The following is a 17,837-nucleotide window of genomic DNA, read 5'->3' as shown; positions in this document are numbered from 1 at the left end:
ATTTGACAAAATGAATTTATACTACAGGATATGTTCACATGTATAGGAGATGTACAGGTATGTTTGTGGCAGTATTGTTCATAATAGCAGAGGTCTGGGGAGAACTGAAATATCCATCAAAATGGGATAATTAAATAAGCCCTATCATTGAACTACTGAATAGCCATTTAAAAGGATCTGAACTGGGCAGCTCCAGTGGCTCAGCGGTTTAGTGCTGCCTGCAGCCCAGGGTGTGATCCTGGAGACCCGAGGTCGAGTCCCACATCAGGCTCCCTGCATGGAGCCTGCTTCTCCCTCTGCCTGTGTCTCTGCTTCTCTCTCTCCTCTCTGTGTATTCTCATGAATAAATAAATAAAATCTTAAAAAAATAAAAACTAAAAGGATCTGAACTTTCTCTACATGCTGATATATTAAGTGACAAAAGTATTTTCATTGTGTTAAAAGAACATTAAGCATTTGCTGTGTGTATAGAATATCTTTGGAAGGAGCCACAAGAAATTGATAACCATGGTTGCCTTTGCACTGAGGAGCTGGATAGCTGATCCCATGACAGAAGTGAGGATACATACCTTGTACTAGATGTCTCTTTAATACTTTTTGGATTTTAAATCTATTTTGTGTTACCTGTGTCCCTACCCCCACTTCTCCCAAAAAAGATACTTCAAAATTATGCAGTGGAAAGGTCAGGAAGATGTGAGACTATTGAAATAATGAAATTTTAATAACCTGTCAAGAAACTATTGTAATGCCTGTGGCATCCAGGGAAGTAGTCATATGAGCAGCTGGCTCATTGAATAAAGAGCTCTTTACACGTAAGTACACAAGGTACAATTACTGAAACTCCTGCTAGCACTCGGAATTTGAAGGTAATTGCTGGAGATCACTTAGTAGGCTATGTTAAGAGGTTGACCTAATGTGAATTAAGAGACTGGAAAAAGCAAAGGAAGGATGGTAACATGGGTCAGAGGAAGGAAACTGAATCAGATAGATTTGGACAGCCCCTCCAACAGCTTCCTATTTTTTTCCTTCTTTAGGTGTGTAAACTATGCAAAGAGGTTACTATATAGAAGAGCTAGAAAAATGTATATCTTGCTAACAGCAAAAGTAGTAAGAACTCACTGCACAAAGTTTGCTCAGGGTCCCAGAATTCATAGTAATTTCATTGGTCCTAAAATATCAGTGGTAGAATGAAATTATTCTCTGCTGCTCTTGGTTTAGGGAAGAAGGCTCCAAAGTAACTTGCTCTTCAACATGACTTCTTTACCGCAAGTTAAAGAATATCCTTTCAAAGCCAGCTCCTCCAAATCAGCTTGACATCTGTTAGGAGGGGGTCAGATAAATGGGGTTGTAGACAAATCAAGTCTGAAGAGTAACCTTGCACAGCTTGACCTATTTACTTTTCAAATGCACCCTTGTTCAGTGGATATGGTACTGTACTTCTAAACCATAAGACTGAATTTTCATAAAAAGGTGAGGCTCCTGCCCATGTAATCTGGAAAATTGCTTGTCTAATTGGCTGCACAGTTGCACCTGTACCCTCTTGAATGACTGTCATGTTGTGCTCAAGAGTCAAGGAACTTGTTATGCGACTAAATGAAGAAAAAAATTAGTTATGAAATCCAGTTTCTTTGGAAATGGAAAACACTGAATGGTATTGGTTGTTACCATATTAGAGTCGGCAAATACTATAATTAAGGCTTTAAGTGATTTTTTATTATTAGCCACTGGTTTCAGCCACTTTCTGAAGCATTTTATTAGAATAAAACTTTGTTTTATTTCAGACACCCAGGCATTCAGGTTGAGTCAGTTCAGCTTTATAAGCCCTTGTAAATAATTCACTGTAGTCTAGTAGTTTGTTAAGGGAACTGCTAAAATTTTTTCCACAGCAACTTACTAAAAGTTATTTTATTCATTTTATTATATTACTGGCCCCTCAAACTTATTTATAAATGAACAGTGAAGCAAACCATTAAACATGCCTTTGCTGAGTGACTCAACCATTAGATGAATTCTGATCTATTTTGTCATTATACATTTATCATTTCAGTTGTAATATAACTTAATAGCTTTTATCCAGTATCTCCTACAACATAGGTCCTGCCTGGAGAACCAACAGTAATCAAGAGAAATGGTGTTTCACTCCTCATAGAACTTGCCATCTGTTGAGCATGGCAAGGACAAAGGCTGTGTCTGTCAAGTAGAACAGGTGAGATAGGAATTTGAATTTTGGGCATGTTGTTGAGTGCTTGAGATAGACAAGTGGAGATGTTTACTAAGCCTCTGTATTAAGATTGTGTGTTTTAAGAAAGTATCTTAAGAAGGTGGAAAGGTCAGTGATGCCAATGAATATTAAGAAGTCACAAAAAAAGAAGAAAACCGAAGTGCGCCTCTTGGATTTAGCAGAAATAATTGATCGGGGAGACAGCAGTACCAGAGCAGGGCTTGGCAGGAAGAGGGCTAGGAAGTTAACAGTGAGCAAAGCGGACACGCACAGTTCCCAGAGGGCCTTTTAAACCATGAGTTTTTACTCTGATGTTCATTATCTCACCAGCTCTTGTTGGAGCATTTTATAAAGTATGTTGTAGAGAAGACTCTTGATCAATCAAGATTTTTGAAAGTGTATATGTTCAAATTGATGTCTTATGAATTAATAGACTATGTACTTTGATCACCATTAGGAATGAATAAATTTGTCATACTTTTAGTAAATCATATTTTGTATCAATTTCTTTTACTCTCTAATTCTGGTATGAGAAGACCAGAATTCTGGTTATCCTTTTGTTTTGTCTTCATTCTTGTTTTTACGCAAGGAAGCAGGAACAATGCTTAGGCCCCTTAAGTGAACTGTATGGTTTCTGGCTATCAGATCACAGTGGTTATTTTCTTTGTTGCACTTATCATAAACTTTAATTCTTTGCCCCCTTGTGTAATTTCAGTCTCTTTACACTAAAGTATAAGCTTTATAAGGATGAGGGCCATGCCTTGTTTACCATTTGTACTTCTCAGGAAATTTTCAGTGGGGTGGGAGGGATGGGAGGAGGGAAGGAAGGAAAAGGGGGTAGAGAGTTGAAAAATCACTTCCTGATGGCAGGCCAAGGCTTCAGCTGATAAATTAGAATGTTAATCTATTACTTGCAGGGTGATCTGCATTGCCAGTTGCCTTTTGTTTGCTCTCCAACAAATTAGTTACAAAACAGGATATCAAATTCAGCCATTGTGTTTGCTGCTATAATTTGTTATGATTAAAGAAAACAATAATTTTGTTTGTTATAAATCCAGCACCTAGGAAATGTAATTCCAGATATAAAATTTAAGCTTTCTTCCTTCATTTCAAAACTGAAAGTCATTCAGACTAGATTCATGTGTGTAGGTAGGAGTGTGATTAAAAGTACCCAATCACTGTAAGTATCATTAAAGGGGAGATGATTCTTTTTATTCATTAATGGAATGTTCTGAGGTTTAAAACTTAAGAGATTTTTATTTGTCATCAGATAATATTGTTCCAGTTACTAGATCAAATGAAATGGATTTTGGCCTTTCTTGTGATAACCTGGCAAGCATGTAGTCTTTTGTTGGTCTGCAAAAAGCACCTCAGAAATGGGATGGGCCTAGAATAATTTTTTTTTAAACAAAAATAATTTAAAAATAACACAGGTGCCAAAACTGTGGTAGAAGGTAGTCACTAGTGTAGCTTATGTGCGCATCACCCCTCACGCCTCCCCTCCAAGAGGGAAGGCCAGGTTACCATGGTCTAGGAGTTAAGTCTTAAACAGCAACCTAAACTGAGACCAAGCTGAGCTGGCCTTTACAAGGAAGTCTAAGGGAAGGTTAGGGTATCAGGTCTTGGTAGGGAAAAAACAAAAAAACCACCCTAGGGCACCTGGGTGGCACAGTCAGTTCAGTAGTGGACTCCTGGTCTTGGCTCAGGTCATGATCTCAGAGTGGTAAGATTGAGCCCCCCTTGCTAAGGACTCCCCACTCAGCACAGAGTCTGCTTAAGACTCTCTCTGCCTCTCCCTCTGCCCCTCTTCACCACATGTGTTCTCTCTCTCTCTCTCTCTCTCTCTCTCTCTCTCTCAAATAAATCTTTTAAAAAAGTACTTGAATCCCCCCTGCCGTCCCAGTTCAGCTGTGACATCATTTGGTGAGGCTCATCTTGATTCCCACTAAGGTTGGCCTGGGCTTACCTGGTTTGACCAGGCTCACCTGGGTTTTGGTCTAGCCTGCAGGGCAAGCTCAGGGTTTTCATAAAATGGGGCAGGAGAATGGGAGGGCAAGTCATACCGTGTAAACACATGTATAGTCTAATCTCCACCATGCAGTAAATTTATCTGCCCAGAGCAAGATACATGGTGAAGCTCAGCATCATTGTTGAGAAGTGTATGCCTGCCACAGTGGGACAGACAGGAGAATGAGCTGAGTGAGAAGTCAGCCCACCTTCATGAGCTGGCTTGTCAAGAATATGGTGTCCCTGCACTCTGGAACTCGAAGAACATAGTGAAGAAATTTGGGTATGGGGCACCTGGGTGGCTCAGTGGTTGACTGCCTTTGACTCAGAGTGTGATCCCAGAGGCCCGGTTCGTGTCCCACATCAGGCTCCCTGCAGGGAGGCTGCTTCTCCCTCTACCTGTGTCTCTGCCTCTCTCTCTCTCTCTGTGTCTCTCCTGAAGAAATAAAATCTTAAAAAAAAAAAAAAAAGAAATTTGGGTTTGAATTTTTAAAAAGAAAATCCGTTATGTTTTCCTTTTCTTTTTTAAAGATTTTACTTATTTATTCATGAGAGACACAGGGAGACAGAGACACAGGCAGAGGGAGAAGCAGCCTCCCTGCAGGGAGCCTCAGGTGGGATTCAATCCCGGGGATCATGACCCAAGCCAAAGGCACACACTCAACCAATGAGCCATCCAGGCATCCCCCATTTTATTTTTCTTGTTTATTATACTCAGGTATATAGTAAATAGGCAGAAAAATCTTTTTAAAAAATTTTATCAGCAACAAAAGTGAATTTTTGTTTTCTATACTAAATTTTAACTGCCAAGATTCAATCTGCCCTTTAGGCTAAGAATGATGGGTTGTTTTCTAAAAGATCATTTTCTAAAGGACCATTTTAATGTTACTGACACTTGTTACAGATTCAGATAAATCTTAATATACCATTAGGTGGCTCTTGTTTGCTTTTGTTGTCTTATATTGGACTTTGCTGGAAACCAAAAAAGAAAAATACACATTACTGATGCAACATCACTCAGAATATAGCTTTATGTATCTGTTAGGATCAGCTGGACTATCATCCTACATTAACAACCACCCTAAAATTATGGAACTTGGACTTGTTTTTTATGCATATCAGATGTCCATTCTGTGTCTGCTGGGAGTGCATCCTCACTGTGAGACTCAAGATGCCATGTTGTTAGTTGCTCCAACAAAGGAAAAAAAGGAGCATGGGAATCATGGACTAGTTCTTGTAATTTCAGCCTACATCCTTTTGCTCATTCTATTGGCAAAAGCAAATCATGTGACTCTACCCTCGGCTTTAGTTGATGGGAGGTATGGTCCTACTGTATGCCCACATGAAGGAGAATGGACTTGACACTACTTCACAAGATACCAGTTGGGAGGAAAAACATTTAGTTTTGTTGAAAAGAAAGTTGCTTACTATACCATAGTGTGCTTTTGAAGAAATAAAACATTTTTATGAGTAGGTTAGATGCAGGAAAAATATCCATTGCATATTTTGATTGACAGTTTTGAAAATCTTAGAAAAGTATATATATCTTTGACTTTTATATTTCATTATATTTTCAGTGAAGTCATTAGCAAAGGTCATTGCAACATAAGAGGTTAACTTTTGATAAGTGTTGTATTCTGACTTTACCAATGTGGAGGACATTTTTACAGAATGTTATATAATCATTTTTAGGACAAATCAAAAAATGAAATATATTTAGATTTATAAAATTGCTAAGAAAATGTTTAGGATACAAAGAGTTTGATTAATATATTCTGATAATACTTCAAATTTCCTCAGGGTCTCAGGAAAAGCAAAATAATATGAAGTGTTTTTTTTTTTAAGCAACAAAAGTAATTTATTTATTTATTTAGAAAAGATTTTATTTATTCATGAGAGAGGCAGAGATGTAGGCAGAGGGAGTAACAGGCTCCCTGCTGGGAGCCTGATGTGGGACTCTATCCTGGGACTCCAAGATTATGCCCTGGGCCAAAGGTGGGCCCTCAACCGCTGAGCCACCCAGGTGTCCCACAACAAAAGCAATTTATTTATTTTTATTTAAAAAAAAAAGCAATTTAGAAGACATTTGCCATTCACCAGGAAGAACATGGTTCTTCTTAATTTCTTTCTTTTCTTTTCTTTTCTTTTCTTTTCTTTTCTTTTCTTTTCTTTTCTTTTCTTTTCTTTTCTTTTCTTTTCTTTCTTTCTTTCTTTCTTTCTTTCTTTCTTTCTTTTCTTTCTTTTCTTTTCTTTCTTTCTTTTTTTCTTTTCTCTTTTCTTTTCTTTTCTTTTCTTTTCTTTCTTTTCTTTTCTTTTCTTTTCTTTTCTTTTCTTTTCTTTTCTTTTCTTTTCTTTTCTTTTCTTTTCTTTTCTTTTCTTTTCTTTCTTGTAAAGATTTTATTTATTCATGAGAGAAAGCAGCAGGTAGAGAAGCAGGCTCAATGCGGGACTTGATTCCAGGACCTTGGGATCACAACCTCAGCCAAAGGCAGATGCTCAACCACTGGGCCATCCAGGTATCCCTGATTTCAGTTTCTTACAAAACAAATTTAGGGAACATTCAAGCTGATTAGTTTCAACTTTGTGATTAGAAAAGAATAAGCATTAAAACAAGCTCAAATTAATATTTGGACATCGATAAAAATCAATAGCTTGAATGATACCAAGAGATTAATCGACTGTGGAAGCTGCAGAGCCCAGGATATGGCTTCATTTGAGAAAGAAGAAATCATGTCAAGTGTCATGTTACTATAACAGGAGGGCAGCTGGCCCACTCAGATATGTCACCTGCCTACCTAAATTCTGTAGCCTACTGAGTGATATTCCCAACTTCTAACAACTCTTATAACCACATTTGTTTACTAATTTTGCGTACCTCATTAATTTAGTTATAAATGATTAATAACATTGAATACATTTAAAGCTGTGCAATGAGCATGTTAGTACATTGTATCATGCTTTATTGTTTGGAATTTAGTAAGTCATTTTAAATTTGATTTTCATTCAGCTATTCTAAATTTTATACCTAATATTTTCCAGCACTATAAGTGGTACCCATATGAATTAAATTTATACTTTCTCCTGTAACTGACATTTTTTCCAAGTTTTTATTTAAATTCCAGTTAATATTACACACCCAGTGTAATATTAGTTTCAGGTGTACTTAAATATACTTGACAAGTGGGCTCCTTAAGCCCCATCATTAGCCCATCCCCTCGCCCACTTCCCCTCTGGTAAGCCTCAGTAAGAGTTTGTGTAACTGATGTTTTTTAATACTAGGATCAGTGCTGTTTGTGGGTGATAACTATTACTGAATGCAAATTCTTAAGTATACAATTCCAGGCAGTATTTTAAATTGGATAATAATGTCAGTATTTAGATACTATTTAAAAAAATTTTTTTTCTTTAATAGTTTTTTCTTTCAGTAATAATAGCAGTATGTATTTGTTTCCAGAAATTTATTCTCTGCTATGTAATGTCCTTTGACTTGAAGTCTTACAGTTAAACTGTCATGGTATGCCCCAAATTTTCTTGGGGCAAAGAAGGTAGTACAGAAGTGGGGCATTAGCATATTTCTGTTATGTAAACAGCTATAAGTAGGATTCTCAACAATCCATTTAGTGTTTGCATAGGTTCGTATTTGAAGGAAAAAAATCACAGAATTTTAGTGGTTATAAGAATTTCTTGGCTTTTCTGAAATGTTATTATGTTAGAGTCTTAAAGATCCTATCTCCAACTGAGATTTCAGATATTAAAAAATAAAGTAACTGCATAATATTTCATAAAACTTCTTATTGTTTTTCCAGAAACCAGCTTACATGGTCTTTATTGTGATTATTCTTAAAGTTCAGAGACTTGTAATAAACTAGCATGCTTATTCTTAGTGTCTGTGGACTGAGATGCAGTAAATCAAAGCATGGCATTAGCTGATTTCCCTCAGACTGGTGTGGAGGGCCACACTGTTCTGCGGGCTAGCTTTGCTCTGTTCGGCTCACTGTACAATGACTGCCTTTCCCCTTATTCCTGTGGACAGAAGTATTCTTTTCGCTCTGCTTATCTTCACTGCCTAACTTCAAATAATTCTGGATTGGGATGCTGGGGTGGTTCAGCAGTTGAGCATTTGCCTTTGGCTTAGGGCATGATCATGGGGTCCTGGGATTGAGTCACAGGTCAGGCTCCCCACAGGGAGCCTGCTTCTCCCTCTGCCGTGTCTCTGCCTCTCTCTCTCTCTCTCTCTCTCTCTCTCTCTCTCTCTGTCTCTCATAAATGCATACATACAGGGCAGCCTGGGTGGCTCAGCGGTTTAGCACCGCCTTCAGCCCAGGGCATGATCTTGGAGACCCGGGATCAAGTCCTATGTCAGGCTCCCTGCATAGGGCCTGTTTCTCCCTCTGCTTGTGTCTCTGCCTCTCTCTCTCTCTGTGTCTCTCATGAATAAATAAATAAAATCTTAAAAAAAAAAAACATACATACATACATACTTATAAATAAAAATTCTGGATTGAGCATGGAATTTATTTGTTTTAATTACTTTTTGAGATATAATTGACATTACTTTCTGGTATATAACAATGATTCCATTTTTGTATATACTAATGTGAAGTGATCACAATAGTAAGTCTAGTTAACATCTATCATCATATGTAATTACAATTTTTTTTCTTGTGTAACTTGAAATGTGGTACAGTATTAACTGTAGTCACTATGCTGTACATTGCATCCCCATAGCTTATTTATTTTACAACTGCAAGTTATTACCTTTTGACCCCCTCTCCCATTTCACCTAACTCTGGCAAGCATCCATCCATTTTTTGTATCTATGAGTTTGTGTATGTGGTATTTTGTCTTGTTTCACTTTGTTAAGTTCCACATATAAGTGAGATCTGATAGTATTTGCCTTTCTCTGATTTATTTCATTTAGCATAATGGTCAATGCATCAATGCATTTATTTCATTTAGCATAATGCATCAAGGTCATAATGCATGCCATCATGTCATGGCAAATAGCAGGATTTACCTCTTTTTATGGCTGAATAATATTCCTCTCTGCATGTGTGTGCATGCTTCACACTTTCTTTATCCACTCACCCATTGGTGAACACTTAGGTTGTTTCCATATCTTGGTTATTGTGAATGATGCTATAATGAACATGGAAGTACAGGTTTTTTGAGTTAGTGTTTTCATTTTCTTCAGATAAATACCTAGAAGTGGAGTTGCTGGATCATGTGGTAGTTCTATTTTTTTTTTTTAATTTTTATTTATTTATGATAGTCACACACAAAGAGAGAGAGAGAGAGAGGCAGAGACACAGGCAGAGGGAGAAGCAGGCTCCATGCACCGGGAGCCCGACATGGGACTCGATCCCGGGTCTCCAGGATCGTGCCCTGTGCCAAAGGCAGGCGCTAAAGCGCTGCGCCACCCAGGGATCACGGTAGTTCTATTTTTAATTTTTTGAGGAACCTCCATACTGTTTTCCAGAAGTTATAAGTCTTTGACTCCCCTAGGCCACCTCCTTGTCTATATCAGAGTGCATATCAAGCCCAGAAGGCTGAGGGCCTTACCTAAGATTATTACATGAGCAAAGTCAGAAGCCCCAGGTCTCCTAATGGCTAGTCCTTCTCTTTATATTGGGTTCTCTATAGTGAGAAGAAACTCAAGTTTAATGAATATGAGGATGGCATTAGTTTTGAGAAAACTAACCAAAAAAGTTGAAGTACTAAATTTTTTCTATTTAGAGAGGTTGTTGCCTACCATTACATTCTATAGTGTTCCTTAAGAAAAAAGGTGTGATTGCTTAATAGGATTATATGAGCTCGCCATAACCAAGTACAGAAATTTAAAAAGGCTTGGTAGGATAGACACTGAGACTGCTTTATTCTGTTGGGATAATATTCCTAATCTGAATATAACTTTCTTCTACCACTTTGTAGTCCAAATTATGGCTGTTAAATGGAATATTTTTGTCAAACCAACAAGTGTTTAAACTTTTGAGCTGCTTCTGCTGGCTTTTATTAACTATTCAATAGTCTTAACATCAAAAGCCTGTTTTTTCCCCAGTAAAAAAGTTAACTGTGCAGCTATGGCTAATTTTTTAATGAACTTTTTAACTACTTCCAGCCCACAAATATTTGAAACACTTGAAATATTGATGTATCTCCTCTGTTTTTGAGGTCTTATGAAAGATGTACAAAAATAGAGTCAGAGGCCAGAAAGAAATTTCAGATAGAAATAAAATATTCTGCCTTAACTCTGATTTTTCAGTAATGAAATCATGTAAACTCGTAACATTACTTTTATGGAGCTTTGTAGTCCATAAAAATAATATTGTCATAGAGTCCCGATGTGCGTCATTTGTGACTGAGGGTTTTGATGTCTCTGCAGAAGGCAGACTGGTGCCTGCCTTTGAAATGTGTGAGGCAGTTTTAGACGTGCTTCTCAGATGGATCTAATTAGCCCTTCCTGGGACTGGGTGTCCGCTGGTTGCAACTGAATTCTCATTTCATTCACCCATAACTAGAAACACCTCGCTTCAAACAGGCTTCTTCAAAGACAGAGGGCTTTAGGGTTCTATGTTTTACTGCTGTTTGATGTTGGTTTCCCTTTAACTGAGAAGACCTTCTGTTTATACAACTGTTATTATTAAGAAAACATAGCTTTCTTCACTAAGATTCCTTTTGTATCAGTGCTGGTTATTGGTAGAAGTCTGGGATCTGTGGAATAGATGTTGTTCAGCCAGACTATTTGAGCAGCTGTGTGTTTGCATATTTTGCTTACGGGAGGCATGAACCAAAATTATGGTGTAAACTTGGAGAATAATTCTCTAGGCCCGAAATTTGAATGCCAGCATAAGGTGAGAACCAGTAAATGTGTTAACAGGGCATTTGTTTCAGAAGCTTATAATATGAACCACAAGAGCAGAGCAAATCAAACTAATAAGGGTTGCTATAATTCAAATAGTGTTTTGATTTACTTTCCCTACAGTGCATGGCTCATGATATACTTTCAGTAAATCTGCTGAGAGGATCAAAACATATTTTCCATAGTATAATTATATACTTAAAAAACTATATCCTACTAGTACCATTTGGGGGTCTTTAAAAAATTATCCCTAAATCTTTACATTTTCATTAGACTAGCTACTTGGATTTCCCCTGAAAATGATGGTCTTTCTTCTCTTTCTTCAGCTCGTGTGTCTAGGGTCTGGCATGCTTCATCATCAAGGCAGCTTTTATCTTCTGTGCCCACAATTCTAATTACATTTCAGGGGTTTGTGACCCCTCCCAGAATCCTGGTCATTCATTGTATCTAGGATGAAATGCTTCAGGAAGTTTTGGTCTGTTTACTCATGGGCACAGGTTTGCATCTCTAAAAGTTTTTCTTCATATAACAAACATCCTGATTTGTTAGAAAAAAAAATCCTAAAAAAAAAAACCAAAAAAAAAACTCTAACTTCTTACTACTTTTTTCTTTTTATGGAAAGACAAAATTAATTTAGATGATTCAAGCTTAAAATTGTCCCATAGCCTCAGATCACACTGAAAAATACATAGCAGTATATCCCACAAATTCTTTTGGTGTCTTGTTATTTCAGTATTCCACCCAAGAATCTGTAGCTCTCAGGCTTGTATTTCTGCCTAGTTGCTTTGCCATAACTGATCTTTCCCATGTTAGTCACTGGACTTAGCGGTACATAACTGCCAGTTTTTAACACTAATGGTCAGAGATGTATCACTGTTGAAGATGTGAAAAAAAGATTAAAAAAGCCTTTAATAAGGGCCGCCCGGGTGGCTCAGCAGTTTAATGCTGCCTTTGGCCCAGGGCCAGATCCTGAAGACCCAGGATCTAGTCCCACGTCGGGCTCCCTGCATTGGAGCCTGCTTCTCCCTCTACCTGTGTCTGTCTGTCTGTCTGTCTGTCTCTCTCTCTCTCTCTGGCTCTCATGAATAAATAAATAAAATCTTTAAAAAAAAAAAGCCTTTAATAAACAATTTAAAAAAATATATTTTGGAGCTATGCTGGCATAAGTCAGAAAGGGACTTCACCAAAGGGCTAACAGTATTGTTGGGAATTGATCTCTGTGTTCTTCGTTACATGTTTTGTGACTTGTCACTATGTTGAGGGAAATCCTAGTATTAGAATTATGGACATGTGAATCAGGAATATATCATTAAATTTAGTAAATTTAAGGTTTAAAATTTTTATTGATATAATTTATTTAAGGTGTTCTTTTAATTGTTCTGCCTTAGTACAGTGTTACATCATTTCACAGTCTTTATTTCCTACAAATGTTCTAAAAATCTTGGTAAGAATATAAAATGTCAAACACAAGGGACAGAACATTGTGAATTTTCTTTTATATCAATTTGCAAGACAACTTGTTAGGGGATCCTATATGTAACATTTGAAGTTAATAAGTAATCACGTTTTCTCATCTGCATACTGGGCCATCTTATAAAAAAGAAATATCAGGAAAAAAAAAGAAAAATCAGTCACATTGGATATAGGGAAACAGGCAATCATATTCTTTCTCCATTATCTTCAGTTATAAAAATTAACTGTCAGTATTTACTAACAGGTTTAGTTTGGGGGTAGGTAAGTAGGTGGGTGGTGGAGGATTAATAATGTAACATTGCATTTAAAGCAACAGTTTTTGAAGACAGATAAACCTTATTACTAGCCACTTAGCAGTTGTGTAACCTTGAGAAGACTCAGGGAGTATCCCTCACCCACTCTGAGATAGGCCCTGGTACTCAGGAAAACATAAAGGCCAAAAGTCAGATAGACTTTAGTATGTACTCAGTCCTGGAACTGCTGGCTATAAAATCAGTGGAAGTAACTTCTCTTTTCTGAGCCTTTGTTTTCTCATGTATAGCATAGGGTTAATGTTCTCCAGGGTTTTGTAAAAATCAAATGAAATAAATGTATGTAAAGTTTCTAGTACAGTGTCTGGCATGTAGTAGGCACTTGAGAAACCATTTCCCTCCTCCTCCCAAATATACAGTATGTGCTATTGAAAAGAATCTAAAGTAACTTTTACATTACAGCAGTTCTTTTCCATTGTATGAGAAATGTGTGAAAAGCTTTAAAAATAAGACTAAAAATAATTGTACACTCACATTGGCAAGACTTGTTCATATTCTAAGATTCTAATATTCTTGGTTGGAATTATATTATTCATTTGTTTTATGAAGCTCTTTTTGAGGCTAGAATAGAGTACCTGGAGCGTTGTTGTAGGGTAATCCCCTCACTGCTTGGTGAATCATCTTGGGGAAATTTTGTCAAGTGAGGCTCATGAGCTGCTGGCTGTGGTCCCTACCCTCCCTCCAGTCACTTTGTGGTTTGAAATCACATGAATCCTGCAGTTCCTCCCTCCTTCCCATCACCCCCCCCGGGGGGGGGGCATGCTTATACTGTTAAATTGCAGGGCTGAAGGGATCAGACTCTTTGGGAAATCTCTACCTTCTCCATGTAGAGCTGTTTTCTTCTCAAGTAGACACTATACTGATGTTTGTTTAAAACTCCAGACATCATGGAATTGCCATACCAAAGAATGGTTATAGTAACCATTCTTTGCAGAAAAAAAAAAAAAAAAATCGACTCTTGCTGTTGCATTGTCCCTCCAAATGACTTTATCTACAAATTCCTAAATGGGCTCAGGTGAGATGTAATCAGATCATCCTAGGTTTGGATATGCTACTTAGCTAGTTTGAAGCCCTGAGCAGTTATTTTAACTCCTCCAAGCCTCAGATTTGTCTTCTATAAAATGTGATTAAAAACCTCTGTTGTAGGATTGATTGCTCTGAGAATTCAGTGAGTTTAGTGTTTATTAAAATATCTAATTGATAGTGGGCACTCATTGTGTGTTCCCTTTAATTTAGTCTTAATTTTTGTGAACAAGTAACAAATGTTAGACCGCTCAAAGATAGCCAAAGGGGATTCATAATCTGGGTATTCTCACCATTGGAGCTTCTATTCCGATCCAGTGTTTTGTTTTAAGGTATTTTACTTCTAAGAAGGAAATTATAAAATAAACGATGCTTTTTGTTTTTAACTAGTCTTTGAATCCCCTCCAAAATAGATACTGCTTGAAATTTTAAAATTTAGTGTAAATGACTGAGCATGACTCCTCATGGATCTAATTGCTCTCAGCCATATTTATCATGCCAGTATGATGATAGTTATGTATTGCTGTTGCCCTATTTTGTTACTTGGCTTTTTATAAAGACCGCTGACTGTGTTTAGATGTGTGATGCATGGTCATCATATGGAACAAGAGCAAGGGAACCAGCTGGAGATTAAACACAGCACAATGCTCTGTTGTAAATAACCATAGACAAATTTGTATTTAGTTACCAAATTTACCCAGTTGGACAAAAATGCTTATGTTTAGCTTTTAAATCTAGGGATGGTTACTTGAGAACTAGCTTCAATTTATCTCTTTAAGTATACAAGTTCAGCATTATTAATAGAAGAGTTGTTGCTTGCTGTTTTTGTGATCAGATTTGAAACAGAATTTATAGAAATTTATGATTTGGTTTATAGCCAGCTACTAAAAACACCAAGGAAGTCTGAGAGCTGATCGTGATTGGCAAGATTGCTGGCAGTGGGTGTGGTGTTCCATTAGTTTATCAAAGATTGAGGAAAGGTCTGTTCTGTTTAAGTCCACACTACTGGTTGGATTTTTCCATCCATTAATGGATGTTTTAACTAAAAGTTTAATCTAAATCAAATCTCCTAGGTTTATTCTATTCCATTGGTTTTAAATGGTCCTATATCCCTATCACACCACACTGTACCACACCTTGAGAATTTTATCTCAATGGGGGAAGTGTTTCCTTTTTGTTGAGTATAGCATACTAGCTTGGCATTAAGCCACAGTAGAAGACATATACTAACTTATGGGAGGGAGGATATTCTTGCTAGCATTCTAGTATCATTTGCTTATTCAACCATGTAAAACTTCAACAAGAGGAGGTAATTGCTTAGATTTCTTGATTTGAATTGTTCTACTATTTGGCACTGGGTGGAAAAAGGGAAAAAATCATATTGAAAGCATTGTTCTGTTAATGAAGTTGCTTGTCCCTTTTTATGCCAAATTTGGCAGGTAAAATTACCATTTGTTTTACTTGCTAGAGCTGGAGAATAGATTGTTGAGGAAAAGTAGCAATTTAAGTAATGACACTAGATAGAATGTGCTACACTATAAACATCTCCCATACTTTTAGATATTGACATGCAATTTTTATTTCTCTTTAGTAATGCACTTTGTCTTTAACCACTATATTACTTCCAGTAGCTTTCATCAGCTACATGCAATTTGTGAAATTTTTAAAAATACTATGAAATCAGTTGTGAAATTTTTAAAAATACTATGCTATTAATTATAACAAACCAAAGTGAAGCATTTTGATCTGAGGATAAAATAACGATTATATTTTGTTCTGGATATTTCAGAAGTATTGCATGCGTTTAAATTATGAACAATTAAAATTTACAAAGGATAGATGAAATATATACTTTAATTAATATGACGATATATATCAGATTTCAGAAGTTCATGCTTTCTTCCATGTTAATTACACTTTGCTCTTTTATATGTGCTTTAATATTTGACAAATTTAAAAAGACAAATTTGAATTCAAAAATCTTGTTCTAAAGTGAGAACACTCATTTAAGATATGAATAGGTGATTTAAAAAAAATAACCACTTGTTTAAATGATGTGCATTAACTTAGCATTTGTGAAATTTTTAAGTAAATATATAATTCACTAGATTTATTATAAATTAGATTCTCCCTAGTTATGAAACTGCAGGTTTTTAAAAAAAATATTACTGTTATAGTTTAAAATATAATGGCTAAACCTACTCTCTTTCCAAAAATATAAGAAGTCCTCTATAGAAGCTAATCTGCCAAATATATATTTAAAAAAAAAAAAAAAAAGCCGAATGGTGAATTTGTAGAGCTGCCAGTGTTCATGAAGAAACAGAGAGTTTAGTGTTGCTGAAACTTGTAATCACTGGTCACTTCTTTTTGCTTACTAAAGCTAACTGGTAGGCAGGTGCGGATGCTATGAAATCTAACATCGCAATTGACACTAATTGGCATAGTTGTTGGCAGTCTTATCAAAAAGCAAAGGGCTGAATGGTTGAATGAGTTTAGAGAACTTGAATGATAATAAGCATTTTTATATGCATCTTGAATTACTTTTGTGACCCAGGCTAACGGGAACACTTCATTCTGACCTCATCCTTCAGTGAATAAAAATTATAGAAAGCACAATATGCAGTGTGTGTGATTACTGATTATTTTTCAGGTAACCTTTTACAGCTGCCTGCTCCACTGCCCGCTCTCCACCTTTCCCTCCCTTCTCAGGCTCAAAGAAACCAAAATGGATGTGTGGAAGAAAAAGGAGATAACTGTTGTTACTGAATATTAAATTATTTTTTTGATTGATTTGTTGCCAAAAACTTCATGCATGTCATAGTACTTTAGACTCAACTTAAGAAAAAATACTCATTGAATTTATGGATGAAAGAACAAGAAGCCTGGGATTTGCTTCTAAATAGTCATGGAGCAGGCTAGGGGAATCAGTGGGGATATATGTGAGACAAGATTGGCTTAATAAGTGGACAAGTTTTGAACTAAGGTGCTGGAACTATGAGGGTTATTAAGCTGTTCTTGCTGTTGGTGTATATATTTGAAATTTTCCATAACGGGATTGTTGTTTTCTTTCTTTAATATGCTTGTGACCTCACCCTCTACTTTTGTAAGGACTTCTGTACTTCCCAGTTCCTTCCCAGTACCTGCTTTTAAAAAATTTTCCCAGATCCTTTTATCAAAAATGACTCCTCTAAAGCGAAAGTTGCATAACCTAATGAACTAATATGCGTGCTCGTGTACAAATGAGTTAATTTCGAGACAGTGTGGATTTTAATAGGAGCTTTCTAAAGACAGTTTCTTCATTGAAAGCAATGACTGTGGGAGGTGGGTGGGGGGATGGGGTGACTGGGTGATGGGCACTGACGGGGGCACTTGATGGGATGAGCACTGAGTGTTATATGTTGGCAAATTGAACTCCAATAAAATATACAAAAAAAAAAAAAAAAGAAAGCAATGATTGTGTAGAATTTGTAGTCACTGGACTGGATCTTTATGCCTGTTCCTACTTCACCCCTCACAGAAGGGTTAATAATTTTAGTTTTTCTGTAATGATTGATCTTAGCTTTTTTACACTAGAGTTAATGATGTGTGTTTTTTTCTGTAGAAATATTTTCCATAAAGAAAGTATTTTTCTTTAGTTGAGTTAGGAGAAGGCATGACTATACTGTTTAGCTTATGTTTGGTTATATAGATATTTCTCTGTATTTTTGGTCTACTCCCCACCCATAATAATTTAGAATTACCTATATTAAAAAATCAAGTCCAATCTTATTTGGTTCGAAGGGCCCTTTTCCAAAGGGATGTTTAGGAGGGATGCTGGCTCAAGGCTTCTGCTGGGGAGTTCAGTACTGCAAACAGTTACTGTAACCCTTCTGTCTACTGGTTAACAGATGAGTACTTTATGTAAATTTTGTACTCTGCTATTGATCCAAGTCCCCTTGAGATT

The 17,837-nt window shown here is 36.6% G+C and overlaps 1 protein-coding gene and 1 long non-coding RNA gene across 8 annotated transcripts in view; one reads left to right on the top strand and one right to left on the bottom strand.

Annotated features, from left to right (window-relative positions):
- PCCA (propionyl-CoA carboxylase subunit alpha) overlaps nt 1–17,837 on the top strand; it is a 462,660-nt gene that overhangs the window by 328,754 nt on the left and 116,069 nt on the right. The window lies entirely within an intron of this gene.
- LOC140607885 (uncharacterized) overlaps nt 1–17,837 on the bottom strand; it is a 67,582-nt gene that overhangs the window by 2,549 nt on the left and 47,196 nt on the right. Inside the window, exon 4 of the long non-coding RNA XR_012009806.1 lies at nt 1,120–1,317. This is a non-coding gene — a long non-coding RNA (uncharacterized lncRNA). The remainder of the gene's footprint in view (nt 1–1,119; nt 1,318–17,837) is intronic.

Source organism: Canis lupus, chromosome 17 (genome assembly GCF_048164855.1).
Source record: "Canis lupus baileyi chromosome 17, mCanLup2.hap1, whole genome shotgun sequence".
Lineage (NCBI taxonomy): Eukaryota > Metazoa > Chordata > Mammalia > Carnivora > Canidae > Canis > Canis lupus.
Note: the sequence above shows the minus strand (reverse complement) of the source record. Positions and strands in the feature narration are given on the sequence as shown.